The following is a 19,714-nucleotide window of genomic DNA, read 5'->3' as shown; positions in this document are numbered from 1 at the left end:
TCACATGCATTGAGTGAATATTTGATGTGTGTGTTGGGAAATAAATTTAATTGAATTGGGAGAAGCTCAATCCAATTAAATTTTAGAAGGGGAGGTGAGCATTTGCTTGCTACACCCCATTGCCACATCATATAGTCACACTTTGTGCATGTCTTTCATGCTTTACATGCCTCATGACACCTAAGCACACTTAGTGGAGAATCTTGGACTTGATCTTGGATTAGTGGGCTGAAGCATAGCTAAAATTCACTAATCATAATTAGTTAAATTTTGGCTCCAAATTTTGGCTCCACAAATTCAATTTCAAATTCAAGTGAAATTTGAATAGAAATTCGAATTTCCCTCCAATTTTGTGTGACACTTAGACTATAAATAAAGGTCATGTGTGTGCATTCTTTTCAACTTTGATCATTTGAGAATTAAACTTCAAAGTTCAGACTTCTTTAGAGGCACTAAATTCCGTGCTCTTTTCTTCCTCTCCCTTCATTCATCTTCTTCTACCTTTAAGCTCTTATCCATGGCTTTCTATGGTGGTGAGCTTCTTCTAGACTCATCTTTTACTTGAAGTAGCGTCTCCATTCATCTTTCTCCTTCTCCATTCCACTGCAATCAGACCTCAAGAAGCAAAGGAATTCATTGATGAAGAAGATCCAAGGCCTACAAGCTCCACATGGAGCTACATCATGTGGTATCAAGAGCATCTTCGTCTAGGTGATGTTCTTTTGCTTTCTCTATCTTTTTGTTCGGCCAACTCACTGTAATTCCTTGTTCTTCATCTTATTATCCATGTATATCCTCAATTGTCTTGTGGTTTGGTTCTGTTTAGAGTAGATTCAATAAAATAAACCGATTAAATCTTAGATCTACACTTGTTCTTGCATTTCTATGGTTCAAATTTTATAGATCTACTCTTGAATCATGTTTTTGTGTTGATTTTAGGTTCTATCATTTTTTCAGTCATAATCTTCTTGTGTTGAACCTTTAGATCTAAATTTTCTTTCAAAATATTGATTAGAAAAAAAAACACAAAAATCTAAGTGTAAATCACTTAATCCATGTAGTCTTAGAGTCATGTTTAGTCATAATAATTGTCACATTATGTTCTAAGTTTGTGTTGAATTTTTATTTTGTTGATTGAATTCTAGATATATTTTTTCATGTATTCTTGTCATTCTTAGCCTATCTTTTGAATTTTGAGTCTAATTCATGCATGTTATTTAGTTCATAACATGTTCTAAATCAATTCCTAGAAGTAGTCTTGTTGTTGAACTTTTTTTTGTGTGTTATAAGTTTCCTACATGATGCCTATGATGAAGTTGAGCTGTGGTGCTAAGTTGTGGCTGTATTTGTGAATCAAATAAGTCTTAAGCTCTCTTGAATTGTGTTATTCAAGACATTTAAGCATAAGCAAACACAAATTGTAATTATCCAAGCCTTAAGCAACATAAACACTACTCTTAATTTCTAGGTTGAAATTGTTGGTGTTGGCAGCTTGAACATACGAACTTGTAAACATTACTGAGAATTGGTTACTATGAATTTTGAGCTGAAATTTTTACTGAATTCTCTATCCATCTGGAACAAAATTATAAAAAAAGAACCAAGCGATTTGGATAAAACGAAAAAATAAGAAAAATCACACAAGTTGGCAGAAAAATCAGTGTACAGGAAAAAAAAGTGAAAGGAAAGTGTGTTTGTTGTTTTGGCTCGAAATTTGTTCTATAATTGGTGCCTATTTTATACCAATATTAGTTCTGAAATTTCAATTGAAAATTAGTTTGAAAACAAGTGCCAAAACTAGAGGATTCTTGAGTCTTTTTTTTGTTTTTTTGTTTTACTCTACTCTAAAGCCATTCTAAGTTTCTATTTGAGTCCTAGCTTGCTTTTATGTGCTTTTCATTGCTTTAATTGTTGAATAATCATTGAAAATTTGTCATGTTAAAACTCTATTGGTTTAGCTTTCATTTTATTTTTTGGTCTTTGGTTATTGCTTGCCTCCTTGTTTCCTTGTTTGTGAGTTGTCATATAGGGAATTGGAAAGGAGGATTGGTGTCATCCCTTGAAGAATTTGAGTCAAGAAGCAAGGGGCCAACCACCTTAAGAGCTATTGGACTAAGAAGCACTCCAAATTTAGTGAAACACCAAAGAGAGAATAGCCACCGCAATTGAAGACTTTTTTTTCATAATTTTGTAATTGACAATTTGCTTTGCTTTCAAATTTTGTAACAAAAAGGCCTTTCATTGGAAGTAAGTTGGGAGCCTCCAATAGGTCACCCTACTTCCATTTGTGTGTAATAATTTTAGGCAATTTTCCCTTAGGATAGTGAGTGTTTTGTTGGGAACCTTAAATGCGGTCATCCAAACACTCTTAAGATCCGCCTAGTTTGCATTTCTTGCTTACTTTCATAACTTATTTCCTTTACCTTCCATTGTCAAACTGCCTAGATAGCTTGCCTTTTACCAATTAGTTTTTACCTTATCTTTCACACCTCTTTTAGTGTTTATTTTGGCTAGTTTCAACCATAGTTTCTTTTACCTTTTGTTTTCAAACCCCCACCAAGAAAGAACCACAACTTATGAACCAACATGAGTCTTCATTCTTCATCTAGTGTTAATGGTGAGGGTTCTACTCCTAAGGACCCCTTGTATAAGATATTAGATGAGTTGAGATCCCTTAAGTTATGGAAAGAAAAATAAGAGAGAAAAGAAAAAGGTAAAAAAAAAGAGTGGAAGAAATAAGTCAAGATGAAAGAGAGAAAATAAGAGAGGAAGAAAGAAGAAAAATAATGAAAGAAATGAAAAGAGAAAAACATGTCTCCTATAGTAGTCATGACTTTTGCAAGAGTTTAAGTGAAGAACTTAAAAACTATTATAGAGGACGTCATAGTTCACATACTAAACATCACTCCCAAAGAAGAGAAAAGGATAGAAGGCCTTAAGAGGTTAACATTTGCCTCCCATATTTCCATAGAAAAGATAATGTTGAGGCTTACTTAGATTGGGAAATGAAGGTTGAATAACTCTTTGCTTGCCATCATATTAGCGAAGAGAGAAACGTTTCATTGGCTACCCTTAGCTTTCAAGGGTATGCCCTCTATTGGTGGACTTCCCTTGTTAGGAAACGAATGATTCATGGGGATCCTCTAGTAGAGTATTGGAATGATCTTAAGAGTAAAGCAACAACTTAAAAGAAAACCTTCTTCAAAATCATATGGCTCTCACTCTTATCCATGGAAGGACCAAGCCCATGGAATTTTAGGGGCTGTACCTTCAAAACCCAAGGAAGATAAGGGTAATACCTTAGGGAAATACACCCCTAAGACTAGTTCCTAAGAAAGGACTAGCAACATTAAATGCTTCAAATATCTTGGGAAAGGTCACATTGCCTCTCAATGGCCCACAAAGAAAACCCTAATAATGAGGGGTCAAGACATTTATAGTAGTCAAGAAGAGACTACTTCTTGCCCTTCCTCTAGTGGAAGTGAAGATGAAGTAAGGGGTGAAAAGTGTAGTGAGGAAGTCTACCCCCATGAAGAAGGTGACCTCTTAATGGTTAGAAGGCTCCTTGGAGGTCAATCTTGTGATCTATCTCAATCCCAAAGAGAGAACATCTTTCATACAAGATGCAAAATTTTAGATAAAACTTGTTCTCTCATTATGGATAGTGGATCTTGTTGCAATTGTTGTAGCACAAGATTAGTTTCCAAATTAAACTTCACTATCATTCCCCACCCAAAACCTTATAAACTTCAATGGCTCAATGAGCAAGGGGAAATGATAGTTAACCAACAATTGAAGGTACCTTTCTCCATTGGGCCATATAAGGATGAAGTTAATTGTGATATAGTTCCCATAGAGGCAGGGTATATTCTTTTAGGAAGACCATGGAAATTTGATAGGAAGATCATTTACAATGACCTAACTAATGAGGTTACCCTCACCCATCTTGGCACTAAATTTGTGTTGCATCCTCAAACACCTTCACAGGTGGCCAAAGATCAACTAACTATAAAAGATAAGAGGGATGAGAAAAGAAAACTTGAAAACCAAAAGAAAACGAATGATAGTAAGGCCTTGTCTACAAAGGCCAAGGGGAAGGAAAAAGAGGAAAAGGATTCCTCCAAGAAGAATGTTAAAAAGGAAAATCATTTTGCAACAAAATGTGATATCAAAATAGCACTCCTTCTTAAACAATCTTTCTACCTTCTCCTATCAAGGGAAACATCCCTTAGCACCGCCATACCTCTTGAGCTTGAGGTTATTCCTCAAGTAAAAGAGTTGTTGGATGAGGGTTTCGTTTGTAAGAGCTTAAATCCTTGTGCTTTGTTAGTGCCCAAAATAGGTATTATAAGACACCAAATCCCTATGATAGGTGGTATGATGAATGTGTTGAATGGTGCAACCCTCTTTTGTAAAATCACTCATGCACCCAACATCTTCATGATTTGTGTACACAGGGACTCATTAGATAGGTTTGTTCTTATTTTTTTGTTTCAATACAAACCTAGGTGCTCATATCATATGGGACACCTTAGGTTTGTCGTAATTTTTGTAGGAATAATCAACATGAAAATAAAGAAAAAGGTATGTTTTATTCCATTATTTTTCTTAACTTTTTAAATAGTGATCAAGGGCTTCCCATGGACCCTAAGAGAATAAAGGTCATTCTTGAGTGGCCTACTCCACCAAGTATAAGGGAAATTTTGGGCTTCAATGACTTAACAAACTTTTACAAAAGGTTTGTCCCATATTTTTCTATACTTGTAGCACCACTCATTGAGTTGGTGAGGAACCATGTTCCTCCATGGGAAGATGCCTAGGAAATGGGTTTTCAGACCTTACCTTACTTCAAGATACCAAACACCACTAATATATATGTTTTTGTTCTTTTTACAGGTGTTGAGGAAAAAACCTCAAAGTTTCAGGAACCTCGGGATTTGAGGTCAAATCCTTTTCAAGGGGGAGGGAATGATGCAATCATACTCTGCAAGGGCATTGGATAGAAAACTCCAAGTAGATTGGGCCAGAGATGCAAGAGAAGGCCCTAAGGTTCTCATGAGCCTCAGGGTAGATTTCGGGCCCATGGGCTAAGTATGATCCCACTTATCTTTGTACATATTAGATTAAGGTTTCATTATTTTTGGGTCTTGTATTTAGGGCACCATAATGTAGGTAGGGTACCCTTAAAATGTAAGATTTTTCAGCCCTTGTATTTTAAGGCACCTAGACTAGTTTTTGTATTAGGGGTAATTTTGTAATTTCACATGCATTGAGTGAATATTTGATGTGTGTGTTGGGAAATAAATTTAATTGAATTGGGCGAAGCCCAATCCAATTAAATTTTAGAGGGGGAGGTGAGCATTTGCTTTCTACACCCCATTGCCACATCATATAGTCACACTTTGTACATGTCCTTCATGCTTTACATGCCTCATGACACCTAAGCACACTTAGTGGAGAATCTTGGACTTGATCTTGGATTAGTGGGCTGAAGCATAGCTAAAATTCACTGATCATAATTAGTGAAATTTTGGCTCCAAAATTTGGCTCCACAAATTCAATTTCAAATTCAAGTGAAATTTGAATAGAAATTCAAATTTCCCTCCAATTTTGTGTGACACTTAGGCTATAAATAGAAGTCATGTGTGTGCATTTTTTTCAACTTTGATCATTTGAGAATTAAACTTCAAAGTTCAAACTTCTTTAGAGGCACTAAATTTCGTGCTCTTCTCTTCCTCTCCCTTCATTCATCTTCTACCTTCAAGCTCTTATCCATGACTTCCTATGGTGGTGAACTTCTTCTAAACTCATCTTCTACTTGAAGTGGGGTCTCCATTCATCTTTCTCCTTCTCCATTCCGTTGCAATCAAACCTCAAGAAGCAAAGGAATTCATTGATGAAGAAGATCCAAGGCCTACAAGCTCCGCATGGAGTTACATCACTTATTAAAATACATTTTTAGATTACTTATAAAAAATCATTTTCATATAACTTATTTTATCTTATAAAGTATTATTTAAATAAAATATAAATATTTTAAATATTTTATTTTTGGTAATTAATAATTAATTTTTAATTACAATTTTATAGAACAAGATATTTTAAAATATTCCTTAAAACTATTTTTTATTTATTTAAATAATTTTAACATTTTGAAAACAATAACTTTCTTAAATTAACATGTAATTAAATACTTTTATTTATTTTTATTAAAATAAATTTATGTTGACGAAACTAATTTGACATAATGCTTTTTATTTATTTATATCAATATTTTATTTTATCAATTGTTTTTATATTTGTTTTTAATTTACCCAACATCTTTTATCTTAAAACTAGCTTTAAAACTAAAAAAAAAAAAAAAAAAGAAGATACCCAACATCTTCTACTTAATTTATTTTTAAATTATTTATTTTGTGATGTAAAAAAATAAATTATTTTGAGGTTTAACTTTTAAAATAGCTTTAAAAATAAATAAAAAAATTGATATTTTTTTATGTATTTTTTTTTATCCATAAAAATTCAAGACGATGCTAAAAGGTTTACTACCAATTAAGTTATACATCTTTGTTAATAAAGAACTGAGATATACATGTAATGGCAACATTATGTGAACATGATTTTCGATACTAATGGGCTTGAATGACATTATATTATTTTCTATAGCGCCATTTATATAAGTTCACGTTAGAAAATTTAAAAATATCCATTGCAGTTTAGATGTTCATCATATTTCTTAATATGTACATCACTGCTAAAAAGTTTTTTTAAAAAAAGGCCTTTTAGCAGTCTTATTTATATAAATACTATTGTACATTCCTAATGTTGCCTTATTTATTTTTTCCATGTGTCTACCTATCTTATTGTATCATTCTTCTTTATATATAGGTTAAATTACTTGATTAGTTCTTTATCTTTGTAATTTGATCTTTAATTTTTTAAAAAGTTACAAAACAATCCCTTATTTATTTTATTAAAAGTAGTAAAATAGTTTCTTAAGTAATTTTTTTTATAGCATGTTAACGCCTGAAGTAAAGTTTTTTTTATAAAAAAAAATTGGATAAACATTGTAGCGACAAATATCATAAGAGGCGAGGTAGGGTAGTGATTTTATAAATTTTCTAACCCTTTTTCGCAAATACAAAGTTATTGTCTGAAATGAGATTTTGAAAGATAGATAATGTATTTTCACAATAGATTGAATCAAACAATGAAAATTGATTTTGTAGATAGAACGTATTTTTCAATAAATAAAAAATATTGCACCTTAGGTCAGTTGAAGACAAAAAAAAAAGATTATAAGACACAAAAGTTTATACTGGTTTGTCTCAACGACTGAGGCTGCCTTCAGTTCTTGACAAAATGCTACATTTCACTAACTTTAACATATTATAAGTATTATTCACCGTCACTTTATGCCTCTTACATACAAAACTTATCACCAAGCTTTAAAACCTAGTATTCTTTGTTTTACAAGGTCATTACTAGCTCTAATGTAACACCCTATTTTTCGTAAAATAAATTAAAAAGAATTTTATTTAAAAATAAATAGAGCTTTAGGAAAATAATGAAGATTTTATAATAGTTTTAAGGTAAATAAAATAAACATATGTCGTAAAATAAAGTTTTTTTTATAAAATAATAAAACGAAGAAAAATAGAGTAAATAATAAGCCCTGAGTATCCTAGTTATAAATAGAGACATGTTAGGTTAGTTTTCACATTGATGATACGTTTCTACTTCATTTTCCTCTCAATTTCATTTTCCCTTCTTCCTTTTCCAAAACTCTCTTTTTTCTCACATACCCACCGTTGAGATCTTCAAAACATTGTCTGTGGTGAGGGGAATGTCTCTCGCACGTAGCTATTTATTTTTGCCACATACACCCAAATCTATCCTAGCAAAATTATGATTTCGGACTTGTTAACCATTGGATCGTTATGAAATTTGGACACCAGGTTCAAAATCAATTTCCACACATCTCCACCGTTGGGATTTGCAAAGTATTGTCTGTGGATGGAGAAATCCTCATCACACGTGGACAGTGAACTCGAGGTTTCAATCCCTTCTCATTCTCTCTAATGCTTGAAAATCCAACTGAGCAAACAGAGGAAAAATTTGAGTAATCTTAGGGATCCACTAGAGACGCTGCTATCATTACCAAACTACACACATGAGCCCGTTTAGAGGTAAGGGATGTGTTTATTGCAATTGGGGTTAAAATAAACGTGTAGGGATCTTTAGAGGATCAAACTGAGTTTATTTTGGGATGTTTATTGTATTGTAATTCTTCATGTGTGATTATGTGAAATTGTTTGAGGGGTTTTACTCTCCATGTTGTGAGAAACATTTTTGTATAATTTGTATGTATTTTGGATAAGATTTACTAGATTAGCGAGATAAATTGTTATATTGGGATCATGAAATTGTGATTGAAATTGTGTATAAGTGATAAATTGAATATGTGATGAATTATGAGATAACATGTTGCTTTGAGATTATAACATTATTATTAAGATTGAGTATAAATGCAAAGTTGAGAATGTGTTAATTTGTGAGATACACATAAACATGTGATGGTGGATTGTGACATTGTGAGTTGTTAAATTGTGGACATGAGATATAGTTGTGAATAAGTATGTGATTAATACTTTCTATGACAATTACTTGTGTTGTGAATTGTGAATTATACAATAACCCGACTGGTGTTTACCTTGAGAAAAATGTTTATGCGCGAGGTGTTAAAACGAAAGTGTAGGATTCCAATTTAGGAACCTGGGGTGTTAAATTGGAGCATAATGCGCGAGGTGTTAAAAGAAAAGTGTAGGGTTCCAAGTTAGGAACCTGAGGTGTTAAATTGTAGTCTAATGTATTAAATGTGTTTGAAAACAAATGTGAGGTCGTGAGTATTGTATTATTCATGAGAAGTTGGACATGAATTAGGAAGGTGAGACCCTAATGAATTTTTCGGAGTCTAGGCCTTAAGGGTAGATACACTCGATTTGAGTGCTCCTTTAAGTATATGTTGATTCCATATGATTGGAGCATTCTTGCAAAACAGAGTGATCCTGACTGGTCACCTTATGATTTTACTTAATGAGATCAACCTGACATACCCAATGTGTGACATGTCCTGTTATATACTCCTAAGTGCCCTGGTGTTGTTTTTCACTGACATGGTACCACATTGCATATAGGCTTGAGTCTTAGTATAAATATTGCATAATGCCTCTGAATTGTTTATTATGAAATTGATGAGTGCTGCTATGTCTTGACTCGAGTGTGTGATTCATGCGTAATGTGATTGGTGATTGAAAAATAAATTTTAAATGATAAAGTGGTGAAATAATGTGGATTGTATTAAGTTGAGCTATGTTATAAATACTTTTATAATTTATATTGATTATGTCTTTGTTTATCTGTATTTTATTTAGAAATGTGATAACTCACTCCATGTGTGTTGTTTGTATTTGGATCCTGTGATGATTTCGAACCTTGTGTTCGTGGGAGCAGATGACTAGGTGGTTGACTTTAAAGAACCTTGTGCTAGAGGATACTGAGACACAATGCTTTGATAGGATGTGACATTGGGGCATGAGTTTTTATTTCAATTGCATGATGTTATATAATTTTATTTTATTCCACTGTTTAATAAGATTTCTTTTGTCAAATTTGATGGCCTTGTTCTGAGTCGGATATGTTTTTAATAAGTTTTATTTGGTAATAGTGAAACGAATGTGACCCTTTTACTCACGTGAGCTCCTTTATGTTAATTGAATAAAATCATTTTAGTTAATTCTACATTTTTATATGTTTTTCTTATTTATATGTATGTCGGGGTAGAGGGTGTCACATCTAACACAAATTAGAATATTTGTTGTGATTGCTCACTGAGTAGTTCTTAATTGTCTTATAGACGAATGTACATTAAGGTGTTTTGAGAACTTTTGAAAATATATAGAGAAAGCTTGAGAAGAAAGAACAAGAGAATTTGAATTTTTTCATGTAGGTTCATTACTCACAACTCTTAAAAGCTTCTGGTATATATAGGTCTTCTTCTTTAAGTGTTCGTTGTGTATAAATAGATAAAGTTCTTCACTAAAGCTCGTGCCTGAAGAAGTGTCTGTTGGGGCATCTTGCATTAAATGCACATCCTCTTCATGATGGAAAACCACTCTGTTTAGCTTCCTTGTAGAATACTTCAACAAAAAACCACTTGTTTTTCCTTATAGTAGGTCTGTCACAACAGGACACGTCTTTTGATACTTATTTGAACTTCAAAACACTAAAAGTTCCTTTATTCTTCTTAGGATTTTGATAGATCCTATGAGAATGCCTCTTAAGCAATTCTTGCAAAATGAATCTCAGACATAAAGCATTAAATGAAGTCTTAAATTAGATCTTAAATGTTACATTAAATCATAACATTTATCAGGTTTTGTCTGAAACTTCAGATTAAATGCAATATTTTAATTTGAGTGGGCATAAGACACAACTTTTAACATTTTTTTATGATGCCAAACAAAAAAAAAATTAAAAGATGTAAAAAGACTGATAAGATTAGGCAGTTAAGAACATGTCAATTTATCAGATGCAGAATCATATATGCCACAATATAATGCATTGCATCCAATCTAGCACCACTTTCCTTCTTGATCCTCATCATACTAGCTATCTTTTAGAGCTTGTGCAAGAGCTTCATGAGTTCTAAAACCTCAACCTCCAAATGTTGAACATGTGTTCTTGAAGGTGATGTATATGGTTGGTGGAGGATCTTCATCTTCCTTTATTAGCAATTCCTTTCCCTTATAGAAGTTAGCCTTTTTGAAAAGAACAACCTTGTCCATTGTGTCTGAGATTATAAATTACCAATTGTACTCCAACAATCACCAATTGATAGGGGGGACACACTCGTATCTTTACTACTCAAAAATCACACAATCAAGAACAAAAGATAACATCATAAATGAAATACAAAAAAAAACACAAATTTGTTTAATATGATTCAGACCCTCACCCCTACATCCACAACCTTAACTTCAATTTGTTTAATGTGACTCAGGCTCTCATCCTTACATCCACAGTCTCATTACAAGAAGTTTTTAGGACAAGTTGGACAAACTTGTAAACCTTCCTTCAACATGAACCAATTCTCTCACCTTGGGTGGTAACTGTTAGTCGTTATTTACGACTAACTTTTGGATTGAAAAGTTTCATGAAATTTATATCTTTTCCCCAATTTATGGTTCTTTTTGTAGATTTGTACATATTTTTATGTTTAGTTTAATTTCACGCAGTAGATATTCCCAATATTGTGAATTAATGTGGTTCAACTTCAGTTTCAGGCTAAAGGATGAAGAAGAAGAAGAAGGTTGAAGCAGCTGGTGTCTCACTAAGTGAGGCATATGCGCTTAGCGAGTAACATCCGCTAAGTGAGGCACTCAGCTCACTTAGCGAGTTGGAAGAATCTGGAAGAGAATCTGCCATTCATGCATGCGCCCAGCGCGCCATCAGCTAGCTCAGCAAGTCATTTGTCTCTTTTCACGCTCAGCGCGCCCAACTCGCTAAGCGAAAATTCACTAAGTCGCGCTTAGCAAGAAAATGGCGCTAAACGAGCCTTCAGGATCAAAAAGCCCTTAAAAGACTGAAGTTGGCGAAAAATTAGGGAGTTCTTTTAGAGAGACGTAACAGAGCCGAAAAATAGACAAGAGAGAAGAGCTTTGATGAAAAGCCTCAGCCTTTGAGAGATTTTGAGTTTAAAAGTGATTATTAGGTTTTTAGAGGTGGAGGAGACATCCCCACCACTTTGCAATCTTAATTATCCTTCAAAAATTTGTTCTTGGGTTAAAAGGTGCTAACTTGCAATGGAAGGCTAAATCTCTTGTTGGGGATTTCTGCTGAACTATGATGTAAAATCGTTTACTATCTATTTAAAGTTGTTTGTATGTGTTCATTGCTTCTATCTGCACTTAATTCTTTCATGCTTATGGTTTGATCACCCATTTGTGTGTAAAGTTAGGATTTTTAGCATTGGAAAGTGTTTTAAATCCTTAGAACTGGATAGAGTGGGCTAGAGAACTGTCTGTCTGGACACGGAGTGCGGGGATTTAGTTTATATTATGTCGTAATCTTAATGCAACTCGTTTAGGCTAAGTTCGATGAGGGATCTAGAACGAAGTTTAAATAGAGTTAGACTCATTCACTCGAGGGATCCTGGTTTGGGTAGTTGTTTTTGACACAGAACACTAAAACAGCCTTAAATAGAGGAAAATATTCAGTAGCATCAAGTATGTTCAGTAGAAAGACCCAACGTTGTTAATCATCTGTTTATCTCCCACCTTTAGATAGTTAATTTTGTAGTTAAATTAGAACTATAGACACAACTTCTTTTTATATTTATTGGTTTTACACAAATGTTTACCTATTGAATGAATGTTCTCTGAATGAAACAAGTTCCCTGTGATTCGATACTTGGTTATTACCATTTTATATTACTTGCGCAACTCAGTACACTTGTTGATTAGTATCGCAATTGGGAGAGTGCGAACAGTGACCCCCTCTTCAGGGGCTAGGTAATTATTCTCATATTAAGAACTTCTATATATAGACCTAGTAGCATAATCTTAAACGAGGAAACAAATATCTAATTTACATAATATATCTTTAATTCTAAAGAGCATCCTAGAAAAAAGACAATATCCAAGAGTTTTGAAATTACAAATTTGAATTGTTTCCCAATAATCCTTCCCTCAATTAAAATTTAATTTCATCTTCAATCTTCTTGTATTCTTGTCACGCTTTCACTTTGCTTGCACAAAATTTGGTATGTTTCTCGATATTCTCCATACCTTTTACATTTAGCCTTGCCATATCACTAATAATTTGATTGAGGACATTCACATTTTGTTGGAAATTCAAACCCTCTTGCATCTTCAGCCCATGCAGTTAATGCTTCAGATACAATTCATTAATGATTTGGACATGGATTGACCCTCCAATTTCTTCCATACCTCCCTCGGAGACTTCACCATCACATGATAGAAGACCTTGTCTACCAAACACAAGTGTATGGTTGCCACAAATCTTTCTCCTTCAAATCCAAAGTCTCCATATTATTAGGCTTTGATTCGCCCAACCCCTTCAGAAGATCTTGTTGTACCAACAAATCCTTAACTCGCTTTTGCCACAATCTAAAATTTCTAGTTCCATCTTTCATACATTTTTATTTCATTTATTTTATTTTGTTTGTTCCTATTTACCTAAATATCTTTTTGTTTGTTCTTATCATTTATGTTATTATTTTATGTCTCTATTTTTTGGCATCACGTTATTATATCTTCTAATTTTATACATATTTTTTTCATGCCTTTTTCTTTGTTCTTATTTAAGTTATTATTTATCTCTCACACTTTCTCTTGGCATTACGTATTATTTCTTCTCATTTTATACATCTTTTTTGTTTTTTCATAGCATAAAGGCCTTCACATCGTGAAACAAGTTGTGAAATTTATTTCCTTTAAAACTTTCACGATCAATGCAACACAATTAATTTAAAGAATAAATTGACATTATCTCCCCTTTTAATTTCTTCTTCCTATAAAAATAATAATAACATAAATGAAATGGAATAAATACATGTGCGTAAAAAAAGGATCTAGTGTGGTCATGTATAGGATTTAAGTGTTGTACTAACCAATAATTTGATTATTTTACCAACTACAACAATATGACTTAAAAAATGATTAGAGAAAATCATTAGATATAACATGAAATCCACGCAATTTTGTCATTTTTTAAAATAATTTTTAATGTATGAGATATAATGTGTTTAAAAGAGTCTGTCATATAGTATATTACTAATATTTTTCTTAAAATAAAAAAGGTAAGGAAATTCTTTAATTCAAATCTTATAAAATAAAAGATAAAAAAGGCAAAGATTTGTTTTTCTTTCTTACATAGGTTAATTTGAATTATTTCAAATTAATTATTGTATTATAAATTAGAATATATAATTTAAAGGATCGAGACTTTCATTTTCTTTGCTCTTTCTAGTAAATATTTTCTTGTTTTTTCTTGTCGAAGTGTACTTCACACACTATACTTATTAGTTCTATAAAAAATATCAACCATCTTAAACAATACTTTTTCCTTTCCTTATTAATTTTTATATTGTTGAGGAGATCTATTATGAATCAGCCAATACACAACACAAGCAAGGAAAAAATGCCACTAGACAAAGAAGAGACAAACACTCACTCGAGAATCAAAAGGCAGAGCACTAGGCCACAATACCTGAGGGACTTCATAACCAATTCTGATAAAGGACGCTGAGCTGGTGCATTAGTATTGGTCAGGAGGAATATCTTGCCTGCTAGGAAGCATCTTTCTGTTAGGATATTTCCAAATTTTGTTATTGCTAGCACCATTGTAGGACCTGCAGAAGGAATTAGCCTTAGCATTTGGTGCCTATAAATGAACAATACATGTAACAGAAATGCAAGCAAAAATAAAATCTCCTTCTCTTATCTTGTTTTTTGGAGGATTTCCTAGGCCTCGAATTCTATGACATTGCACTGATCATAACAGTTTGGTGCTTTCATTGAGCCCATGCCATCATGGCTGAAGCAACTCGATCTAAAACCAATATGGAGCGCATGGAAGAAGCCATAGCCAAGCTAGCCTCTAACCAACTCCATGTCACCACCAAACTTGACGAACTCATCCAACGCATCACAGTGCTAGAAACCAGTCAGCAACACTCACCTACACCCTCATCTTCATCAGCTAACCCTCACTCCCTTCACACAACCCCCATTCTTCCTAGCATGAAGCTCGAGGTCCCTCGTTTTGATGGCTCTGATCCTTCAGGATGGACCTTTAAAATTAGACAATTCTTCGAGTACCACGCAACCCTTGAACCCGAACGCCTAGTCATTGCCTCCTTCGCCATGGAAGGACTTGCACTCGCTTGGTTCCAATGGTTGACTCGTAATGGTCAAATTTCCTCCTGGACAAGTCTTCTTCATGCCCTGGAGGATTGATTTCCCCTTCCCAGTATGAAGACCCCACAGGTTCCCTGTTCAAACTAACATAGCAGGGTTCCGTTAGTGCTTACCTTTCTCAGTTTGAGACGCTCGCCAATCGTATCATTGGCTTACTAACATCGTTCCTTTTAAGTTGCTTTGTCTCGGGTTTGGCTCCTGATATATGCCGGGAGGTTCAGGCCCTCTAACCTTTGACACTGGTCCAAGCAGCGGGTCTCGCGAGACTCTAGGAAGAGAAACTAGTCGACCAACGCCGTGGCGTCCATGGTGGCTTCTGCGGCCGAGCTCCACCCAACCTCTCCCCTCTTCTCCCTCCGTCACCACCAACCCCTCTGTTGTTGCCTTCCCCTGTGAAGCCACCACCGACCCATGTTTGTCTCTTGTTGCCAGAAGAGATGACCATGTGCCGAGAGAAGGGTCTTTCTTTCAATTGCGATGAGAAGTTCACTCGAGGGCACAAGTGTTCCTCTCGAATTTTCCTTCTCATCACCGACCCTGATGAGGAAGGAAAAACCCCTTGCGGCGTCCCTAATATTGACCCCAATTCATCAGACCCGTCCGCGCTAGACCCAACCTAAGCCCAAATTAGCCTCTACGCCTTTTTGGGTCATTTAGCCCCAAAAACACTTCGTTTGTTGGCCCGGGTTTCACAGCAGCATGTCGTCATCCTCATCAATGGAGGAAACACGCACAATTTCATGCAAGAATAACTGGTTCGTTCTCTAGGCCTCAGGGCCCAGCCCACACATCCTCTTTGGGTTGTGGTGACTAACGACAACGAATTGGCTTGGCATCAGCTTTGCTCTGGCTTCGCAATTCACATTCAGGGACAGACGTTCATCGTCGACCTCCATGTCTTACCCCTCTGTGGATCAGACTTGGTCCTTGGTGTTCAGTGGTTGAAGTCCCTGGGCCCTGTACTTACATACTATAATGACCTTACTCTGAAATTCATTCATGATTTAAAAATCATTGAACTAAAGGGGAATTTAGATAATGACCTTCATGCTATCACCCCAGCTCAACTTTGTAGAATGGTGCAAACTAATAATGCTAGTGCCTTCTTTCATATTTGTGTTCTTGACCCAGACCTACCCACAACCAAACCAGAGACTACCCAATACCCAGAAATCGCCAATTTACTCAACCGATTCTCGGCCCTGTTCCAAACACCGACGACCCTCCCTCACTCCCATACCACCAACCACGCCATCCACTTACTACCCAACTCAGAACCCATCAATGTTCATCCTTACTGCTATCCCTATTTCCGAAAGCAAGAGATTGAAACTCAAGTAGAATCCATGCTTCAGAGTGGCATCATTTGTCCGAACACCAGCCATTTTTCCTCCCCTGTCATATTGGTCAAAAAATGCGATGGATCCTGGTCTTTTTGTGTAGACTACAGAGCTTTAAACGCTGTTACAATTAAGGATAGATTCCCTATCCCAACTACTGATGAGTTATTAGATGAATTAGGCGGCACATTTTGGTTCTCGAAGCTTGACCTCTTACAAGGGTATCATCAAATTCTGATGAAGGCTGAAGATGTATGCAAAACTACGTTTCACACTCACCATGGTCACTATGAATTATGTGTCATGTCGTTCGGCTTGTGCAATGCACCATCATCTTTCCAAGCCACTATGAATAGCATCTTTGGACCTTACCTATGCAGGTTCATCATCGTCTTCTTTGACGATATATTAATTTACAGTAAGACCTTCACTGATCATCTGGATCACCTCACAAAAGCCTTTAGGGTTTTACTAGAAGGACGCTTCTTCCTCAAACTCACTAAGTGCACCTTTGCCCAACTACAGGTTAAGTACCCGGGTCATATCATATCCCGGCATGGTGTTGAACTTGTTCCCACCAAAGTTTAGGCGATTCAAGCATGGCCTGTTCCTCGGTCTACACGGGCATTGTGGGGCTTCCTTGGCCTTTCGGGTTTCTATCGTCGTTTTATTAAATGCTATGCATCCATCGTGGCCCCTTTGATTCGTCTTCTAGTCAAGGATCAATTCCAGTGCTCGCCAGAGGCCCGACTAGCTTTTTGAAACACTCAAAGAAACAATTTGCACAGCTCTGGTTCTGAGATTTCCGAACTTCTCTCAACCATTTGTGGTTGAGACAGAAGCTTCAAGCGTAAGCATGGGGGCTATTCTCACTTAAAAAAAACCACCCATCGCATTCTTCAGCAAGCCCTTTTGCACCAAACTCCTCCATTCATCCACGTATGTTCGAGAATTGGCAGTGAAGAAGTGGCGCCAATATCTATTGGGCCATCACTTCATCATCTTGACCAACCACCGAAGTCTTAACGAACTCATGTCCCAGGTGATACAGACGTCAAAATAACAAATTTACTTGGCACGCCTCCTGGGCTATGACTATTCCATCCAGTATCGGTCAGGAAAAACCAATTATGTTGCTGATGCCTTATCTCAGGTGCATGAAGCCTCCACGGGCCAATTACTGACGTTAATTGTTCCTAATTTTATGTTCTTGCAGGATCTTAAAACAGAGTTGCAGCATCACTCAAGCTACCAAGAACTCCGGCGGAACATCGAGGACAATCCTCAAGCTCACTCGACTTACGTTGTAACCAAGGACTCCATTCTCTAGCAAAATCGAATTTGCTTCCACAAGGGTGTAGCTTTATTCCATTATTATTAGTAGAAATTCATTCAACTCCGACGGGGGGACATATGGGAATCACCAAAACTCTAGGCCGGATTGGTCAAAACTTCACCTGGCCAAGAATTAAAGATGATGTCCGCAATTTCGTGCTTGTGTTCTTTTAGTGCCAGCAAACCAAATACGATCATTGAAAAAGCCCAGGATTATTATGCCCCTTGTCGGTACCTTCTCGGCCATGGGAAGACTTGTCGCTGGATTTTATCGACAGACTCCCAGCCTTCCAAGGCCACACGGTCATCTTGGTGGTGGTTGACCGTTTTTCAAAAGGGGTGCATTTGAGTATGCTCTGACCCAACTACACGGCTTCCATTGTAGCAAACCTCTTCATGGATATCGTGGGGAAGATCCATGGCATGCCACAGAGCTTAGTTTCTGACCATGATCCCTTGTTCGTGAGTCGTTTCTGGCAAGAATTGTTTAAACTCTCAGGCACCAAGCTTCGAATGAGCTCCGTGTATCACCCCCAGTCGAATAGGCAAACCGAAGTCCTGAACCGGGCCATAGAACAATACCTCTGATCTTTCATCCATCACCATCCAACATTATGAGGCAAATTCATCATCTAGGCGGAGTGGTTATACAACACTTTTGTCCATTCAACAATGGGGCTCACTCCATTCGAATTAACTTTCGGCAAGAAACCTCCGAGCATACCTCAATACCTTGTTGGCGCCTTTAACATAGATGTCATCGATGACTTCCTCGTGAATCGCAATGAGTCTTTTCCATGTTAAAGAAGAGTTGCTTAAGGCACAATAGACTATGAAGAGATTTGCCGATAGGGTCTACTTCCAAGAAGGAGATTGGGTGTTGGTTAAGTTACGACCTCGCCGACAAATATCTATCGTCAGACAGGTTATCTCTAAACTAGCCAAACGATATTACGGCCCATTCTAAGTCTTACAGAAAATTGGCCCAGTTGCTTATCAGCTTAAGCTTCCCCCAGAGTCACGAATACACCCTGTCTTTCGTTGTTCACTCCTTAAGCCCTTCCACCCTTCCAACACTTTGACCACGCATGTCGCTGACTTACCCTCTCAGTCAGAAGATAATGAACCCGTAGTTACTCCCCTTGTCATTCTTAACACAAAGTGGGTTACTTCAGACACTGGGCCAAAGTTAATGGTCCTGGCTCAGTGGCAGGGCCTGCTACCTGAAGATACTTAGTGGGAATCATGGGCCCAGCTGAAAGAAGCTTATCACCTTGAGGACAAAGGTGCTTTCAGAAGAGCAAAGGGATGTTATGAATAAGCAATACACAACACAGGCAAGGGAAAAATGCTACCAAACAGAGAAGAGACAAACACTTACCCGAGAATCAAAAAGGCAGAGCACTAGGCCACAATACCTGAGGTACTTCATAACCAATTCTGACAAAGAACGTTCAGCTGGCACATTAGTATTGGTCAGGAGGAATATCCTGTTTGCTAGAAAGAAAGCATCTTTCTGTTAGGATATTTCCAAATTTTGTTATTGCTAGCACCATTGTAGGACCTGCAGAAGGAATTAGCCTTAGCATTTGGTGCCTATAAATGAACAATAAATGTAATAGAAATGTAAGCATAAATAAAATCTCCTTCTCTTATCTTGTTTTCTGGAGGATTTCCTGGGCCTCGAATTGCAGGATATTGCACCGATCATAACAAGATCTAGTTGAGTTGGTTTAGCAAATATATAAGTGTCATAAATCTTGATAATGTGTTTAATGTCTACTCATACAAAAAATATTAGCTATATATTAATTTTAATATAATTTTTTATCTTATCTCTAAATTAAATTTCAATAAATTTTTTTAAAAGAATTTGACAATAGTTAAAAATAATCTTATATGGTAATTTATTGTAAATTTTCATTATAATATAATTCATATATAGATACAAATATTTATTTATCAAACATAGACTTTTTTTTGTACTGCATCAGACACAGACTTAAATACTAATTACTCACAACGAAATTTAGAAGG

This window comes from Glycine soja, chromosome 3, assembly GCF_004193775.1.
Source record: "Glycine soja cultivar W05 chromosome 3, ASM419377v2, whole genome shotgun sequence".
Lineage (NCBI taxonomy): Eukaryota > Viridiplantae > Streptophyta > Magnoliopsida > Fabales > Fabaceae > Glycine > Glycine soja.
This window is presented reverse-complemented; position numbering follows the sequence as displayed.